A 20352-nucleotide genomic window follows, 5' to 3' on the forward strand; every position below is an offset into this window, starting at 1 on the left:
GCCTAATGGTCAATCCAAAGTCCACATGGCTAGCAAAGCATTGTATGGCACACTGTCAGGTGCTGTGTTACCTTAGGGGACCTACATAAAGGTGACATGTTACATTTCACCATCTGTCAAGACACTGCCTAATGATGGCATGCTGTGACATAAACACAAGCATGACTGTATTGCTAATGGCACTATCAATGACTGCTGATGAAATGTGGAAAGTGTCCCCACCCCTCTACTCCTCTGCCACACAAACACAACATGTGACAGATTGATTATATTTCAAACCTTGATTCCATGGTGTCTCACACACCAGTCGGTACATATGGCAATGAGCATTTTGCCAACATGCATAGCTCACCTACTGTACCACCCACATCCACATCACATACAACTGCATATGTGCAGCTCCTTACCAGACACATTCCCAAACAACAGACACCTCAGAAAATCATACCTCTGGAGAGCACAGTACACATAATAGTGCATGCACCCCTGTCTCACTGGTCAAACATCTGAGGCAAAATACAAAATCAAACCTATTAGTCATAGCTGATTACATCATGAGACACATTGATGCCCATGTCACCAGGATATCTGTCTATGGGTTGACACAATATGCCATACTGCACCTTGCTGCAACTCAAGGAATATCAGGTAATATAATGATGACATCATAGTTCCTGCACATGTCTACGACTAGGGACATATATCACCAGACTGTTTGCAGACACATGATTGAGCTTAGAAACTCTGTGTCTCTCGCAGGTATGCCCATAGCTTTCAGCTGCATTTGACCCTCACCTAGGATGATGGCTCAATACACACAGAAAATAATGGCCGTCAAAAATTGCCTTAGTGTGTGATGTCATATTAAGGGGATTCACCACATGTCTGCCTGGGATGACTTGCTCAACAGATGTCAATGCCTTGCCAGAGATGGTCATCATCTCTCACTTCTGAGATTTTGAGTACTGGCCAAGTCTGCTGACACCCCACAGTGCATCTTATAGGCACTGTCTGGAGGGAAACTTTCCAGTGAGAATGCCATCTTCATACAATATCATGATTATGCTGCTACATGCTGGGAATGGCAACACTAAACCCCACTATGTGGAAGGTGTCCCCACCTTGGAATATGCAGACATTTGTGCAGTCAAAGACACCTGGTTCAAGGCTGTGGGCAGCACCACAGCCATACCAGACTATATGTCCTTCCACATGTTCAGACCTCAATTTGACAGTGTGCAAGGTAATGCAGGTGATGTATACATATTCATTAAGGATAGATATACATCCAGATTTAGTGAAACACTGTGATTTCCTGGAGACAATGCAGGTGCTATTCACTGCTGGAAGGGCACCTAATCAAGCCATTGCCATCTACAGGAGCACCTCCATTAATCCAGACTCCTGTTGTGCTTATTTGAATGTACTTTTGTCTATCAAGATATATCAGTACACCAATGGTTTGGGGTGACATTAAGTAACCACAAACTGTGTTTGCTTAATCATGCTGAAGCTCACTTGCCCAAAGGTTAGTCCACATCCTTAACTACAATGCCACGGACCAGTGGTGTGACATCCCCACAAGTGGAGCCAATGAAGTGCATCAGGTGTTTACCAGTATGGGTGACCACTGCAGCCCTCCACTGTGAGGTACTCCCTGGTGAGATCAGACCTAACCACACCTTGCAGAAAATACAGAAATATGCTTCAACAAAGCAATTTATTACTTCCTATGGGATGGTTTACATAGCTTGACTGCACATCCCCCCTCAGATGGGACTGGCAAGTATGCAGAGCTCTACACCCATGCATTATGTAAGAAGCAGTATAACCGCATAGACTCAGAGTACCTTACAGGAGGAACATGAGCTCCTCATGGCACAACAAACCTGCATGGTGGACAACTGCTATTAGTAGGCTGTACAATAAGAGGTGGACATTGTTGTGTGACAGTTGGGGTGAGGGTGCCCCCTAAAATGGAGGCACAACCTCCTCAGCTAAAACCATCACATAGTGTTGTTGTGATGTTGTGTAGAAACAGTATGTGACAAAATTATCCTCCCACACAAAGCAGAACCACAATGCACAGTGTAGTTACATGTGCAATCTCAGAGGACAGGCCCAGATTGTCAGTAAACTTGTACTTAATGATACCACATATAATGTGTCTGTACTCATAGCTAACCTGTTGTCCTATAGGCTCTGCTTCGACTTCACTCCCCTGTCCCCACCACATTGCTGGAGCCTTCCTGTGTCCTGACAGAGTGCTCTTCAAACTATCTGGAGATATACAGAGCTGAGTATATTTTTCTGGCACTTCAGAGTTGTGTACTGGTAATTGTTGTTTGACTAATTTTATATCATTGCTGGCTGACTTCAGAGTTGTGCACTGTTATTTTTGCTTCACTGTATAGTTTTTCATATCTCTGCTGAAGGTGTTTTCCCCCTCCCCTATTTCTCTGTGTCTTAAGTTGGTATAACTGGTTTTACATCCTGTGTGTTATCTGACCATCTCAAGGATTACTTGCATAAAATTAGACCCTCTTAGTAAAAGTCTGCATATCATTGCTGGAGCCTTCCTGTGTCCTGACAGAGTGCTCTTCAAACTATCTGGAGATATACAGAGCTGAGTATATTTTTCTGGCACTTCAGAGTTGTGTACTGGTAATTGTTGTTTGACTAATTTTATATCATTGCTGGCTGACTTCAGAGTTGTGCACTGTTATTTTTGCTTCACTGTATAGTTTTTCAAATCTCTGCTGAAGGTATTGGTTTTCCCATACCCATCCTCCCTATTCCTGTGTTGTTGTTTAAATTTGGAGGCTTTTGCAGTTGCACTGCAGATTTGATCTGGGACACTCCCCCCAGTCCCATCTCTTTACCTCATTCTACCTAATAGACTCTTTCTGCACTTGTTTTTAGTCATTTTTAATTTAATTGCATTTTTAAACTGTTTGGTCTAACATTGCTACATACTCAAGTGTGCTAGCTTGCACTGCATTTGAATTGTTCTGACTGCTGTTTTAGCTACTTTTCTGTATATATATATATATATATATATATATATATATATATATATATATATATATATATATATATATATATACCTTTCCTGTAACTAGTGTAGTCCAGATTCAGATTTGCTGTATCCAGGACTGTATATAAGCTTCTGAGCCCTCCCAAGCTTTCTGTGTTGGAGGGAAGCCTTCTAGCTTTTCAGCGGGAGTGGTAAGCACTAGGTAACCTATCTACCACATAAGGAGTGGTTCTGGCCCAGAAATTGTAGTTATTGGCCGTTTGGGCAGTTTTTCCATCTCTCTCAACTTTCTGATTTAAAAGCCCGCATTTGCACTTGTTTTCCCCCTTTTCTGTAACTAGTTTAGTCCAGATTCAGATTCTTAGTTTTAGCACTTGAATTTGCTTATTCGTAATCAGCACTTGTTCAGAACTTGCAAGCACTAAATAACCTACTAATTACTACAGCACTCAACCTTCCTAATTACCTAGAGGAAAACAGTTTTGGTACTTACTCTCCTCACTTGCTTAGAGGAAAACAGCTCTTGTACTCACTTTCCTCACTTATATAGAGGGAAAGAAAGAAAAACTCAAAAAAAGAATCACACACAAAAAAGCAGATGCCCCCCGCTGACCACTTAAAAAAACCCAGCTATACTCTGTCACATATCAAAATAGTTTTTTATTCAGGCATGTCCAAGGGTCAGCTCCCAGTGTTCTCTCCTGTCTATCTGATGAATCTGGGCATCTTGGGGCAATGTAGAAATTGCCTCATGTACACAGACAACCCTCTCCTCCTACCACCCAAAACTACAACCTGTGAGAAATGCACTTATCTAGCCAAACTGGAGGTAAAGCTCTCTCCAATCAAGACTGAACTTGACAGTCAAGAGGAGAAGGTAAACACTTGCACCACACCACATTCATCACATAGTCTCACTAAATCTACACCACCAAAATCCACACAGAAACACAAAAAAAAATCACGGAGCTCTCAATAATAATCTGCTCAAGCAACAGAGACCTCCAAAGCAGAAATGCAAGCAACCTCCACCCCCCAACACAACCCAAATGACACATAGTCCGCAGACTCAGTGTGCCAATCAACCACAGGCAATAAGGCAAAACAACATACCCAATACACTAGTCATAGGTGACTCTACAGTCAGGCACACTGATGTCCCACTCACCAGGCTAAACAAGGAGAAGGTTACTGTCAGCTACCTGTCGGGTTCCAGGATCCACCACATAACCCACACTTGCTCAGGTCACTCCACAACAGGTACAAGTATGACTCTGTCATTGTCCATGTTGGTGTGAATGACCTGAGACGTACCTCCCTGGACTACATGAAAAGAGACATGGAAGAGCTCTCTGATCTTGTAGCCCAGGCAGGTATGACTCTAGCCCTGAGTAGCATTCTGCCATCATCCAGAATGATGCCGCAGTACAAGGACAAAATGATTGACTTCAACAATTGGCTAATCTTCTGGTGCCATTCTAAAGGGATCCAGTATCTGTCTGCCTAAGATGACATGGTCGACAGACCACGATGCTTTGCCAGAGATGGCCTGCACCTGTCACCCCTGGGATTCCAGATACTGGCTAAGGTTCTTGCCGCCCCTATAGTGCCTTTTTTAGGCAAGGTTCAAATGACAAATTCACCACCTTAACAGGAGCAGGCAAGCAAAAACTGAGGGTGATGCTACTCAATGCTAGAAGTCTAAATCTCAAAATGCACTCACTCGAGGCACTCCTTAAAATGGAGAACATCAAAATCTGTGCAGTGACTGAGACCTGGTTCAAGGCTCCAGAGAGCACCCCTGCACTACCAGGCTATAACTCATACCACACTTTTCGGCCATGTAACGTGGACTGAAACACCAAATTTGGAGGCGTTTCCATATTCATTAAGGATATCCACACCTCCAGGCTAGTTGCTAGCATAATGTAGCCGAGGTTATCCAAGAGCAACTAACTCTGGGCAAAACTGCAATCCAAATTTTCGCTTGCTACAGATCACCCACCATGCCCCAGGATTCCCACTCCTCTTTTCTTGATGTACTGGAAAATATTAGGGTTCAACCAAACACCCTAATAATGGGCGATTTCAACTACCCCACCATTAACTGGGAAAACTACTCATGTACCAACTCCTTTGCTCAACGGTTTCTGGAATTCATAAACTCCAGTGCCCTGGATCAACTTATCCACACCCCCACCAGGGGCAACAATATCCTAGATCTAGTCATTACCAACATGAGTGACCAGTGTTCCATACCTGAAGTCAACGCCTCATCGGTCTGATCCGACCATAAGCTAATTACCCTAGATATCCACATCCTGCCCCCACCCCCATTAAGGAAACCATGGTAAAAAATTTCTCCAAAGCCAACTTCATGCTTCTTAAGACAGAAGTGGTGAACTTCATGACACCCATGCAGATGGACAATACAGTTACGACTACTGAATCCTACACATTTGCACTTTATAAGCACTTACATGAGTGCATGGATCGTGCTATCCCAAACAGAACCAAGACGCTATCCTCCAAAAAAGGAAGCCAATCTGGTGGTCCTCTGCCATAAACAAACTGTACAACAGAAGGAAGAAACTGTTGCAAAAGAGAGTAAAATCCCATGAGTGGAGGAGCTCCCTGGTCAGCCTCAGTAAGAAGCTGTGATCCCTGATAAAATCCTCCAAAGCTAGTTATGAAAACAAAATTGCCACTGATTCTAAAGACAACCACAAAGCATTGTATAGCTATGTCAAGAATCTCAATGGCAACACTCAGATCTGCTCTGAGTTACAGCACAATGGCACTAAATATACAGACCCAACTGATATTGACAACATCCTGGCAGAAAGGTTCAGTGCTAACTTTACCTCCTCTCACCCCCTAAAGAGCCCATCTCTATATCAGAGAATGCAAAGTTCCTGTAATAATGGCTGCACAGGTAAAAAACACACTCTCCAAAGCCAAGAACACAGCATCCATGGGACCAGACAACATCCCAGGCTGCATTCTACATGAACTACAGAACGAACTGGCACCCCACCTAAGTACCATGTTCAGTCATAGCCTCACCTCAGGCTTTGTGCCTGCTGAATGGCGCACTGTGATGGTTATCCCACTCCACAAGGGGGGAGCCAACACAGACCCCGGGAACTACCAACGCATTAGCCTGACAAGCCTGGTCTGCAAGGCCATGGAACATATCATCATGGAACTTATAAACAAAGACATTGGTAATCTCCAAACTCTGGACCCCACCCAGTTTGGGTTTGTAAAGGCAGATCATGTCTCCTAAACCTGATAGACTTCTTTGAAGCAGTCACCAAAGCTGTAGACAAGGGTAAGGTGGTTCACACAGCCTATCTAGATCTTGCCAAGGCTTTCAACACCATCCCTCACTCTGGAATTATAGATAAACTCACTAAACTAGGTATAAATCCCTATGTCACAAGATGGGTTGCCAACTGGCTCACTGACAGAACCCACACTGTGAAAGTAGCAGACTCCAAATCCGACTTCAGACCAGTGACAAGTGGAGTACCACAGGGTTCAGTCCTGGGTCCTCTCCTGTTTGGTATCTACTTCTCTGAAGTACAGGCTAACACAGAAGGTCTTTGGCTAATGAAGTTGGTGGATGACTGCAAACTTGGAGCCATAATCAAAACTCCTAACAATGTGGACATCCTACAAAAGGGCCTCACTGAGACAGATGCCTGGTGTCAAAGCCATGGCCTCAAGCTTAATGCCAAAAAGTGCATTGTCATCCCCTTTGGTAAAAACTCTGTACCCATGAACTACAACATAGGCAGTAGTATACTTAACACCAAAAGTGTGATAAGAGACCTTGGGACACAGGTGGACAGTAGTCTCTCCTTTGATAATCACATCACCACAGTAGTCAGGAAATCCTTCTACATGGCACACCTCATCACAAAAGGTTTCTCATCCAGAAAAAAGAGGTCATTGTTCCCCTCTACTCATCACTCATTAGACCCATTATAGAGTACAACACCCCTTTTGGTATGTACCTCACAAGACATCTACAACAACTGGAAAGGCTGCAGAAATACCTCACAAAGAGGATTACTGGCCTCAAACAGATGCCCTAAGCAGACCGTCTCAAAAAACTCCAGCTTTACTCCGTCACATATCGCCTACTCAGAGGTGATCTCTGCCTAACATACAAAGCTATGTCAAACCCAGAGCTGTTGGACATGCTCCACTTAAAGAAATCCCAATCCCTCTGAGCTACACACTCTAGGGAACTAAACCTTGTCACCACAATAAACAGAACATGCTGGAGGGATAGATTCCTGTCCCAGAGACTTCCCATACTCTGGAATAAACTACCTATCTATATCAAACAAAGCTCCTCATTAGCACTCTTCAAGAAAAATCTTGATGATTGGATGGGAAATAGGAAATTCACCCCGGGGATCACCTCTGTGGCTCTGCTCGACAGTGGCACAGGAAAATAATTTTCTTGGGTGACAAAAGCCAGGGTACCTTTTTGGCTGGGCTTGTATAGGCCCCAGGGCCGATAGCCTAGTACCTACCTGTGAACCTATGAACCTATGTGCCACATGACATTCCTACAACCTCTCCCATACCTTCCATATCTACTGAGCAGGTTATAACTGGCCTGTCTATGGGGGATACACAGCATGTATTGGACATGTTAACATCCCAATCTGCATCCTACATGGGATCCAAAAAGGATTACTAACACCACTGGGTGCTCTTTGCAATCATACTGTAACCACTGGCTGCATCCCAGCTGACTGGATGATGGCAACTGTTATCCACTTGCACAGAGGTAGTGCATCCACTGACTGCCAGAAGTATAGACCTATTTGCCTGAGTAGCCATATCTGTACACCCATGGGAGAAATCATCATGGAGCTGATCAGCAATCATATATGTGATCTAGAAACAGTTGACTGTACACAGTTTGGATTTCTGACAGGGAGATCATGGCTGGTAAATGTGGTGGACATGTCTATGGCAGTCACCAAGCACCTGGGTGAGGGGACATCAGGACATACAACCCTCTGGACTTAGCCAAGTCATGTGACTGTCCCCCACTAAGGCATCATTGACAAAAGTACCCACTTAGGCATCCATGGTAATATCATTATAGGGAGACACTAAGTGGCTGAGTGATGGCAAACATATTCAAAATAGGGAAATCCACCTCAAATAGCTGATCTGTAAGAAGCTATGTTCAACAGGGCTCAGTCCTGGTTCCTCTACTGCTTGGAATTCATTTAACCACAATACACATGAATACTGAATGCCTGTGGCTGACAATGGTTGCTGATGCCGGCAAACTGTGAGCAGTCATAAACTCTGTGAGTTATATCAATGTCCAACAAGATGGTATTGATGAACAAATGCCTGTTGGCATACTAATGGCCATAAACTCCATGCCAATATATATGTAGTATAATTTCTATCAGTGATACCTATGTTCCTGGTAAGTAGTACATTAGTCACAACATGTAATGTACATACTCAGGGTTGATAGACCTGGGCACACAGGCCTGGCCACACAGGTTTACACCTAATGTAGTCAAGATTACCATGTCTCCCCAGTGGTAAGATGGGAATCATATATAATAACAGTAGGCACAGTCACCTGATATTTACATACTCATAACATCCATGTACTCTTCCCTCAATTTGCCAATATTTGAGTGCAATGGCCATTTGGTAATGTACCTTTCCAAGCACTAATGGCAATTGCACACAACACAATGGTCCTTCATAATAGACCTTCATGTCTTTAGTATCTGTTCAATGTGGATCATTTGAAATCACTGTCATTGTAGCCTGTGGCATATAGATTACTCATAGGTGATCTCTGCCTTGCACATAGGACAATGTGTGACATTGCTTGACTGGAAATGTTGCATATCTGTTGGCAGCTTGGTACATGGATTACTCACTCTAAGGACATTAACCTGGTATGTGACATTAGTAATACACAATGGTGGGACAGATCTGTCTAGTAGACTTTAACACACCTTTGACACAGAATCCTGCTTAATGGCAAACAGAGCACTTCAGTGGACCTCATTAGATGCCATCTGTATGATTGGCTGGGTGACCATCATTTCACCACAGGGCTTCTGCCTGTATCCCCCATGAACAGTAGCAATATGTGCTGATCCTGTAAATAAGGGTATAAACTTGACTAGGATTGTGAGGGCTGTAGGGCCATTATGCTACTAAAGTTCAAAGATCCTATGATTCCATAAGCTGGTGTAAATGATCTTACAAGCCCCACACACAAACCTGGCTACATTGAGGACAGCAGCACCTCCAATTACTGTTAACAGGAGATGGCACAACACACACACACTGCAAGTTAGCTGCATGTAGATTAGAACACATACCTATCTAATGGTACACACTACAGATCACAGTATGTGACACATGCACTACACGTAAAGTCTGCTTATGCTTGATAACATCAGCAGACCTAGTTGTGGTCAGGCATTCAGAGCCCCACATCACCAGCTACAACAAAATACTGCACATCCCTACCTCTTCCTAAGGTGATCATATTTGTTTGGTACAAAGATACACACACTCTGAGTGACCTGGATTGAGATTAGAACCTCTACCTATCTAGTTTTACACACTCTAGATCATAGTACTTGTCACACGCACTACAGCTTAAGTCTGATGTTAGAATGGCAGGTGGTAGTCTTAAGGTAGATGATACCAGCAGGCCTTGTAGAAGAGGGCAGCTTGGAAGCTGGAAGCAACTTACAGGGTAAAAAAGTGCAGAACTATTGCAGTTTAATAGTCAATGTGAGATTCTTATTTGTGCAAGGGGAATACATGCACACACATACCAAGTGGCCTGGAGTGAGATGAAATCCCCTACCTATCTAGTCTTACACACTACAGATCAAAGTACTTTTTAAATGTGCCACACTTTATATGTAATTAATGGCAGCTGGTAGTTTTAAAGTACATGACATCAGAAGTCCTTGTAGAGGAGGGATGTTTGGAAGCTGGCAACAACTTACAGGGCCAAAATGTGCAGAACCATTGTAGTTTGATACTCAATGAAGGATTCTCAGCTGGTTTGCAGGAGGACAAACACATACACACAGACACACACACACACACACACACACACACACACACACACACACACACACACACACACACACACACACACACCCCAAGTGGCCTGGAGTGAAATTAGAACCTTTACCTATCTAGTCTTATACATTATGGTTCACAGCATTTTTCACATGCACCACAGTTGATGTCCACTTTATCCATGACTGCAGGAAAACTACTTGTGGATTACACAAACTAGGCTTGTGTTGAACAGCATCTATAGCCTGCAGAGTAATATTGCTTTGCACTGTTATCTGCATCTAGTAGCCTGGCAGTCAGATAACTATTTACCCTAGCTATGTGGCTACAGTTACCAGTTTGGCCATATGTGGCTGTTTGCATTTGGATGGGCAAGCTTGTGGGCAAGAACACTGTACACTGCCCATGTGTGCATAGACAATATTATACATTACACCACCTACTCACCTGTCACTGTATGTGTGGTGACTTCCAGCAGGCACAGGGGTCTGTAGGTAAGCACACTATGTGCTGTCAAGCCCTTACTCTGTATCTTTTCAGCAACATTATAGATGTGTGATAGTGCAGCTTTACTCACCATTATCAGTGTATGTCAGACAATACAGACATCCACACAGATATTTATGTATATAACAGGGATGTATATATAAATGTAGCTGCATGTGTGTATGGTGTATGATATATATATATATATATATATATATATATATATATATATATATATATATATATATATATATATATTGATATCTATATATAGGGTTACTATCATAATATCGAAGTTCAGAAAACTGAATGTTCAATACTACGAAAATGAAGTCAGACTTCTGGCATACTAATTAGGTTATAATGTCAAATCTGTTGATCGAATTCAACAGATTCGACATTTCTGTCAAAAATCGGCCATGATGGCAGTATAGATGCAAACATAAGTTAAACACCTACACTGTCATTCACGTTGTAGCAGGGGGACAAGCCCCCCTGCACCCCCCACACCCCCTGCAAATAAAATATTCTAAGTCTGAGATTGCACTACAGTGCTAAAAGGGATACATTTCCCTTTCCACATTGTACCACGACTCTACTCATAACATCGAGTTACTATCACCGAATGCACACTTGCATTCGCTGATATGTAATCTCGATCTCCTAATGTTTGGCAACACAGAAAGGTGACTAACTAACATTTGAACATTTGACTTTCTACGCTCCCTGAACCAACGTTCAACATTTTGATGGTAAACTATATATATATATATATATATATATATATATATATATATATATAAATATATTTATATATACATATATATATATATATATATATATATATATATATATATATATATATATATATATATATATATATATATATATATATATATATATATATATATATATATATATATATATATATATAAATATATATATATATATATATATATATATATATATATATATATATATATATATATATATATATGGGTCTACTTCATAAGATCGACAGACCATTTGATCGACATTCATTTGGTCGAAGGCTCATTTGATTAACAACCAGTATTTAAGGCAAAAACTTGGGATTTGCCCCCTCCCCAATGTTGAGCGACCCTGGAGTTGGTATTTATAGTTAGGGGGTTGTGGGGGTGAAGCCCCCCACCTATTTTCTTTAAAATGTGTAGTTTTGTTGTATATTCATGTTTTAAATGGAAATAGGTGGGGGGCTTCACCCCCCATCCCCCCAAATATGGGGGGCTGTGCCCCCCACACACCCTAACTATATATACCAACTCCAGGGTGCACAGCATTGGGGATGGGGGCAAATCCCTGTTAAGTGCCTTGAATACTAGTTGTCGATCAAATGAGCTGTCGACCAAATGAATGTCGATCAAATGGTCTGTCAATCTTATGAAGTAGACCCATATATATATATATATATATATATATATATATATATATATATATATATATATATATACAAACACACATAGGTATATATATATATATATATATATATATATATATATATATATATATATATATATCTATATATATATATATATATATAGATATATATATATATATATATATATATATATATATATATATATATATATAGTTTTTTTTATATACACAGAAATAGATATACTATCTGTGGGAAAGAGAGATAGTGACAGACAGATATGTATACATATATGTATGTATGTATAGACATATCTATATATATAACAGGTCATTTTGAACAATGAGCAATAGAATTGCATTCTGTTTAACTGAGTGTATCAGCATGTCTGGTGAGATGGTCAGTACTTATAAACTGACTCCAGCCAACACCTACGTGTACTCCAGTCTGGGATTTTGTGTTACAGACAATGACATCTATCCCTGTTTCTGCAGTGCTGCACTTCACTCAAATTGTCCACGGCATTCTTCAGCTGTCTGGTGTAATTGGTATGTAACAGAGATTAATAATGTTACACCGCACACAGGATGACTGTAAAAAAAAAAAACAACATAACACCAAACATCCAAAAGATGTGGATACTTCCAGATTAGAGCCATAACACCATTACCCATGTTAGCTTCCCTAATCCAGTGAGCCACACAAGCTGCCAGACAAAGAGGAATCATTCATCGAACAATCAACAGCATAAATATGTACTTTGTTATTCCTGCATTAAGTGAGACATGCAATGTTTGATCAATTTCTATGTTACTGCCCTGACATTGCCTGGACTGCTGCTATACCACTGATGAGTTACTGTTAAAACATTAATTTAGGAACATGGTGTGTTGGGGGAACAGCACCACATGTTCTGCTGGGATGCACAGTAGTCCAGATATCATGGAACCCCACTGTTTAACATTTTCCTTGACTGCTGTAGTGAATATTCTATGCACGAGGCCTAGTGAATATTAAAGCATACACGATAGTTGACTGGGCATCTGTAGTCCCCTGTGGATATTACTTCTGTCCAAATAGCCCACTATATTTACTTACATTAATGTAGAAGATCCATACACACAATACCATAGCATACTAATCCTTACAAGTACTGTGTAGATTAAAGGCTTACCTTGTGACTGCAGTAGTTGACAGAACTGTAGTTCAGGGCTAACTCTGTCTGATGCAATCAGTACATAGCCAGTACATGGATAGGTACAGGTTGTGTGGTTTGCCTGGCAGCAATTTACTATATGTATATCAGTAGGAGTAAAGTGTCAGTCCCTAGGTCCTTAGGTTGTCAGTGAATGTGCTATGTGTTGTCTCTTAGCCAAAGCCAGGGCATACTGAGCATGCCTTCATCTGCCTACAGGGACATCACCAGGGGTTCCTCCTCTGAGTCTTCCTGTGACTGTGGTTTCCTAGGCACTGTTGGGGGGTTGTGTATCACTTCCCTTTGCAGATTCTGCTGCAGCTGTTTCCACTGTATCAGATTGTGTAGCATGGCACATACTGTGAACATTTGTGCACATGTGGCAAGAGAGTCCTGCAGGGCTCCACAAGATACATCTAGGCACTGAAACCCTTGACTTCAGAAGACAAAGCATACTCTCTGTGATGTTCCTAGTTTGTTCACATGTCACATTATGGCATTCTTCTGTGTGTGTGTGTGTGTGTGTGTGTGTGTGTGTGTGTGTGTGTGTGTGTGTGTGTGTGTGCGCATTTCTGATGGGTGTCATCATCCATGGTTCCAGGGCGTAGCTAAAATCCCCCAGTAAATGGCTGTGTGGTATGTCCCCCCTAGCAAACATCTGGTACAGCTGTGATGCATGCCAGATATGGAAGTCATGATAACTGCCAGGGCTGCTAGCACACACATTCAGGATAATCCCCCGGGGCAATGCACATGACCTGGCATTTGATGGAGTGGTACCCCTTGCTGTTGATGTAGATTCTACCCTCCTCACTGGGTGGTGCCTTGATGTATACATGAGTGCAGTCTATGGCACCCAGTACTTCAAGGTAGTGTGCTACATGGTAGAAGTGTTGCGTATTGCTGGCCCTCACCTCAGAGTTGAGGGGAAAAAGATATGTGCTCACTGGCATGAGGTAGCATGGCATCCTCAAACTGGAGGACTATCCTGGATGCAGATGCCTGTGAAACCCCCATCATGCCCCCAGCTGGTCTTTGGAAAATACCTGTAGCTGGTATCCTAAGTGTACACATACCTTTGTTTCCACTGGGATGGGTTCCCCTCTGTTGGCTCTGGGTCTGAGTTGAGGTTGACAGAGCTCAGTGAGTTCTTGTAGTATGTCTCTGCCAACTCTGTAGCACTCTACAATCTACAGCTCATGTAGCTCCTGGAAGGTTACCCTGGGCCTGAACACTCTTCTCCTTCTCTGCCTAACCCTATTGTCAGCAGCACCAGCAGCACTGACTTCAGCATCTAGCACATGCAGATGTAGCTGACCTGCAGCAGCTCCTAGCATTATCTCAATTAAAATTCCCATGTCTGTACTCTGATGGTCCAGGGTATTGGAGGAAAATCAAAATGTAGGAAGTATGCCTACTTTATACAGCTCTGCCGTACATGCAGAATTTGTGATTGGCTAACTATGATTCATTGCAGCTGCTTACAATATAATTAACATCATTTAATGGCCGTATTTCACTATGTGATGCTCACATAGTGCCTTGCCAAGCAGCATGGCTTATACAAAGCTCAGAATGTCTAATTGAATACATCTGGTTTTCAGAACGTGTTCAGCCAGGAGGCGTGCCATGCAAACACGTGCACCTAACTTTAAATGAGCTTAGAAGTGAGCGGATACATGCTCCTGATGTCAGCCACATCCTGTGAAGACATCAGCATGGTATAAGAGCCTACATGAAGGGGATATGCTGACATGATTACTTCTTTCTGTTATTCAATAACTCCACCTCATTTGCATACATATCTGTGTTGACAGCCTGGAAAATACACACTTCATAGCCCAATCATCTTTGCAACAGCAGCAATGCACCATTGTAGGGACCCCATTCAAGGTCCTATAGTACATTTCTGTCACATATTATAAAATTCTTTTTTTTCTTATTTTTTTTTTTAATTTTTCTGTTAAGCGTGTTTGTACAATGTGGGACGTAGAGCAAACAATATTAATTTTACTTATTCCGTTTAATTTTTCTAACATATAGAATAATAGTTTTGCTCATATATGTATGTAATATTACATTTTCATGTGATTTATGGCCACATTTTTTCAGTTTTATACCCCTTTTGTCTGTCTAGACTCCGCGTCTATATCATATTATCGTACGATGTAAATAGCGAATGCTATTTAATTGTATTGATAATATCGAAACATTAAAATATCAAACAAACGGAACAGCAAATTTTTTCCCAGGGAAAAAATTTGCTGCTCCTTAAAAAAAAAAAAAAAACTTAAACACAAATTTAAGTGGGGGACTTCGCCCCCCACAACCCCACACCCCCCATACTTAAATATACCAAGTCTGAGATCGCACCATTGTGGAGGAAATGGCAAAGTCCCAAAGACGGATCACCAAATTTTTTTCCCTGGGAAAAAATTTGATGTTCCGTAACTTCGCTATTTTGCCATTTCGACAGTATCAGATCGACTAAATAGCATTCACTATTTAGTCCATTCAATAGCGTCATATAGACCCTAGACTCCAATATGTGTAATTTTTCTGCATATACTACGGACACTGACAAGGGGTATGAACAGATGCCTTTCTGTTTTTTGGATCACTCTACCTGCCTCATTTACATGACATTCACTTGGTTTTGCATGCCACAGAATTGTCCATGTTTGCACATGCGTGCACGCTGCTCAGCAGCGCTTACTGAATCTTAAAATGTTCTCATCCATGTAAGCATCATGGCCTACATGAAAAAAAAGTGCAAGCTTTATAAAATTCCCCCATTGTCATCTACATACAAAGCAATGTTTAGATAAGGTAGGTCTCAGAGTGAGCTGTAGTCCTTAACTTGCTGATATAACAATATTGCTTTAGTCCTAAGCCTACTATTTAGCAAAGAACAGTGTTGATAAGTCCTAAACTTACAAACTATGACAGTTTTCCTGAGGGAGTGTGAGAGAAAGGGCTATCGGCCTGTGAAACAATTAACCAAGAGCAGTACACAAATTAAAAGCAGTGCGAGAAAGGATAACACTTTATGATCCCTAAGGTTGTTATATTATCTTATGAACACGTATGAATTAGTAGGAGTCTACATTTATTAAACACAAATCCAGACTATATTGCACAGTTACACCAAATTCAGCTTTAGAATATCTCAATCAGCCAAACTTTGTAACTATAACCATCACTAGTAGTACTGTAATACCTGAGGTTCCCAAATAGTTTTCCGTTTACAAGAACAGATCATTCTGAAACAATATATAGGTGATACTACTAATGTAAATGAAGACATGGAGACAATTTTTGCCTCCCTACAAGCCAGAAGTACCACACACACACACACACACACACACACACACACACACACACACACACACACACACACACACACACACACACACACACACACACACACACACTCTACGCATTCCCATTAAATGATGTCAGATCATTGTGAAATATCATCAGTTCCCTACTAGGCAAATCCATTACAAACAAGGACTTCTTTTCAATTGCTGCTTGTAGTAAATGGCAATCAAAAAGCTGAGGCCTTTTCCACATTTGTAGAATCTAAGATTAAAAAAAAAATTCAAGATGGCACTCACTGGCTACATGAATGCTTAACAGCCAAACCATTATCCATTTTTTTTTTGCATATCATCATAAGAATTCAAGTACAACATATTCTAAATAAATCTGTCTACAAAGGTCCCTATGGTACAGATGGGTTTAATTCTAAAGTCTTTTGCAGAACCTTCATCTTGAGGTCTTTAAATTTCTTATTTAATAATTTCTTCACTACTAGCACATTTAGTAATTTTTAAATAAAGAAAGTGCCTTCTTTCCAGTATGAAATGGGGTAACAAATATAGTATTATGGCCTTTTAGTCTTTATTCTCGGATCTCTGTCTCAAAAGTCATAAAAATGTTAATCTCACAGCAACCAGGAGAACACTAAATAAAAGCAGCAGACCATAATGACTTTAGGGAAAGCATTTTTTGCAGCTTTGCTCTTGTTGCCTGCTGACCATCATACTCAGCCTCTCTCTCTTGGTCAGTCAATCCATTCTTTTCCTTCATTGGATGATAGCCAACCGAGAGTGGTTATTATTCAGGCAGCCATCATGGATTGCTTAACATTTTTCTGTTTTTCTTCTGACCCTAATTTGTGCATACTTGGCAAGGTGCTATAAAGGTATAAAGGGGGCATGTAATGGGCTGTCCAAAGAGAACACCCCTCCACAAGGGGCATTGCCTCTCTTCCGTCCTCTTTCTTGAAGTTGCAGTAGTGGTTTCTGTGGTCTCCTCCAAGGAGATTGCAACACTGTGTATGCCTCCAAGTTCAAACAAACCCTCCCACTCCCACAGGAGAGGTAAGTAGGCAATAACACTTCACTTCCCCTCCCTTCTCTATCTTATAAGTCCAGTGCTTGGGCCACTGGTCAAACTTGCATTACTTATTCAGGCTTCCATTCCATTGCACTATGCAGACAGATTGCATATTTAAGGAAAGTTACAGCACTTCTTCAAATAACTGATTCCACATACAGACAGAAAGACATTGGTGAATTCAGTGGAGGTCTAGCCATTGCCACCATCAAGGCTATCATCACAGTCTCCAGGTTCTTGTTATTAAACAAGTTTCACTCATTTGGCAGAAACAATAACCCCATAAGAGGCTTACTAGTTATCTAAGTGCCGACAACTGCCAAATGTGAAATACTGGAGCATTAAATGGCTGCAGTTGGGAACATTGTGCCCCATGGGGTAGGGCAGATAAGCACTACAATGGCAAACTGAAGTCCTTCAAAATTTATAATGACAGCCACACAATGGTCTTACTCCATTGTGCAGCTGCAGGACTCTGTACATACAGAGCACATATTCAATTATCCCCCTCCCACTTGGATCATACAAGGTTCATAAACTTGGTACCAACTGGATATGAGCTTGTTCTAACAATATAAATTAAACCTACAAACAGTGTAATGTGTTTGGCTGCACTGATCCTCCTTCTCAGCTGATTTATTACTCAGCTTACATTGTTGTGGAGGTAAACAAAAAGAAAAAAATCTTCCTTTATAAAGTAATAAAATCTTACTAGAAATCAATTCCCTGCAATGCATGTAAAAATGTTTCTTCAACCAGGTGTATATTAATTTAACAAAAATCCAAATTGTCAAAACCCATATGGTCGATAATTCATTATGTTGATAAACAACCTAAACCCAAACAACACCAGTAGACAACACAAACAATGTTTTTCCAGGGTGGCAAGTACCTCCTGCAGTCCCCACTCCCCTGCTTATTAATTATACCAACTCTGAGACTGCACTACGATGGGGAAAATGGCAAATTTCCTGATCCCGACTGTACCATGATCTCAGTCAGAATGATTTGACAAATTAAATTGTTGACCATATGTTCTCGACTCTATAGGTTTTGACAATTTGGATGTTTGATAAACTAACATAGACCCCTGCAACTCCACTTATCTCCAACCACATTCAGTGGCACAAATGAGCTTCCACAAATGGAAGTTCTTTGAACATAGAATCTCATTGTTACCATATGAAGATAATGATGCTAGAGCCACTGTCCTGCCCAATGACTTTGTGGCTTGATGGTGGACCGTGGCACATGAAAGGTGTTTAGTAAGGTGTATAAACCTAGTAAACACCTATGAACCTATAAACTCATTATTCCTTATTAAGCAGCTGTTCCCTTCTGTACTCTATAGTGCTGTCCTATAACACATGCCTTAGTCAGTAACACTGGTTCCCATACATACCACTCTGTACTATGCTGGCCTCTATAGTGCTGTCCTGCAACAAATGCCTTAGTCAGTAACACTGGTTCCCATATATACCACTGTGTACTATGCTGTACTCTATAGTGCTGTCCTGCAACACATGCCTTAGTCAGTAACACTGGTTCCCATATATACCACTGTGTACTATGCTGGCCTCTATAGTGCTGTCCTGCAACACATGCCTTAGTCAGTAACACTGGTTCCCATACATACCACTCTGTACTATGCTGGCCTCTATAGTGCTGTCCTGCAACACATGCCTTAGTCAGTAACACTGGTTCCCATATATACCACTGTGTACTATGCTGGCCTCTATAGTGCTGTTCTGCAGCACATGCCTTAGCCAGTAACACTGGTTCCCATACATACCACTGTGTACTATGCTGGCCTCTATAGTGCTGTCCTGCAGCACATGCCTTAGTCAGTAACACTGGTTCCCATACATACCACTGTGTACTATGCTGTACTCTATAGTGCTGTCCTGCAACCCATGCCTTAGTCAGTAAAACTGGTTCGGACACATAGCACTGTGTACTATGCTGGCCTCTATTGCACTGTCCTACAACACATGCCTTAGTCAGTAACACTGGTTCCCATATATACCACTGTGTACTATGCTGTACTCTATAGTGCTGTCCTACAACACATGCCTTAGTCAGTAACACTGGTTCCCATACATACCACTGTGTACTATGCTGTACTCTATAGTGCTGTCCTGCAGCACATGCCTTAGTCAGTAACACTGGTTCCCATATATACCACTGTGTACTATGCTGTACTCTATAGTGCTGTCCTGCAGCACATGCCTTAGTCAGTAACACTGGTTCCCATACATACCACTGTGTACTATGCTGTACTCTATAGTGCTGTCCTACAACACATGCCTTAGTCAGTAACACTGGTTCCCATACATACCACTGTGTACTATGCTGTACTCTATAGTGCTGTCCTGCAACACATGCCTTAGTCAGTAACACTGGTTCCCATACATACCACTGTGTACTATGCTGTACTCTATAGTGCTGTCCTGCAACACATGCCTTAGTCAGTAACACTGGTTCCCATACATACCACTGTGTACTATGCTGTACTCTATAGTGCTGTCCTACAACACATGCCTTAGTCAGTAACACTGGTTCCCATACATACCACTGTGTACTATGCTGTACTCTATAGTGCTGTCCTGCAACACATGCCTTAGTCAGTAACACTGGTTCCCATACATACCACTGTGTACTATGCTGTACTCTATAGTGCTGTCCTACAACACATGCCTTAGT

Source organism: Protopterus annectens, chromosome 10.part0, assembly GCF_019279795.1.
Source record: "Protopterus annectens isolate FY-2018-M chromosome 10.part0, PAN1.0, whole genome shotgun sequence".
NCBI classification, from domain to species: Eukaryota; Metazoa; Chordata; order Ceratodontiformes; family Protopteridae; genus Protopterus; species Protopterus annectens.